Consider the following 1,004-nt stretch of genomic DNA (forward strand, 5'->3'; position numbering starts at 1 on the left):
CATAAAAATTAATGTTGGGTAGGGGGGGATACGAGGGAAAGATGAAATAGTGGGGTGGGGGGGTCTAAATCGCAGTTTTTTACAAATTGGCACTACATTTTTCACACATTCTTTGCACTCCCTGCACAGTTGTTGAAATCTACTATATAAAACTCAAATTTGTGCCGTTGAGGCTCGATACCGTCCACACCGTTGCGTAGATCGACTTGAAAATTTAGAAACGTATAGATTAAACGCTGGGAATGGTTCCTACCGCAACCGAAATCGCTAATTCCTAATAGCTTTTTTAAAATAAATAAGGCAAAAAAAAAATTGACTGAAACATATTCTGTGGGGTCCAAAGCAGGTCGTAAGAGTTGGACGTGGGCATGCAAATGCATGGGGCAGGCCGAGAAGGGGGCACAGATGCAGTTTTTGACGAATCAGTATCAGATTTTTCACACATATTTTTAGGGCTTTCGTTTAGGTAGTAAGAATATTGAAAGATGGTGGAGTGTAGGCAGAGGGAGTACAGCTTTTGAAATATATAAAATCAAGTGGCCTAAAACGTATGATCTTTATAAGAATCCAAATTTTGATAATTAGCATCAAATTTTTCACAGATATTCTTTGGGCTTCCCGGTAGGTCGTGAGAGTATGGGGAGGGGGGATAGGAGAGATTAAGATGAGAAAGGGGGGGCAAAAACGTAGTTTTTCACTAATCGGTAGCAAATTTTAGTCCGGGAGCGGGCAATGCTGCCGTATGCAATAATATGTCCAAGGATAAAAAGGTTTGATTCTTATGTATTTTGAGCCGCTGAATCCGAATATACCCGGCGTTTTTTCGAAAAAGTGGTACGTTTTGTTTACATCGCAATTGTTTAAGCAAATTATGAAAAAATGACTTTTTCGATCTGGACAATTTTTTTTTTTTAGATAATATGGCCCATTTTAAGACGAAAATGTTCCTTGTAACTTTTTCGTAAAATGCATATTTCAAAAGTTATGAATTTTCAAAGGTTGAA

This window comes from Belonocnema kinseyi, chromosome 5, assembly GCF_010883055.1.
Source record: "Belonocnema kinseyi isolate 2016_QV_RU_SX_M_011 chromosome 5, B_treatae_v1, whole genome shotgun sequence".
Lineage (NCBI taxonomy): Eukaryota > Metazoa > Arthropoda > Insecta > Hymenoptera > Cynipidae > Belonocnema > Belonocnema kinseyi.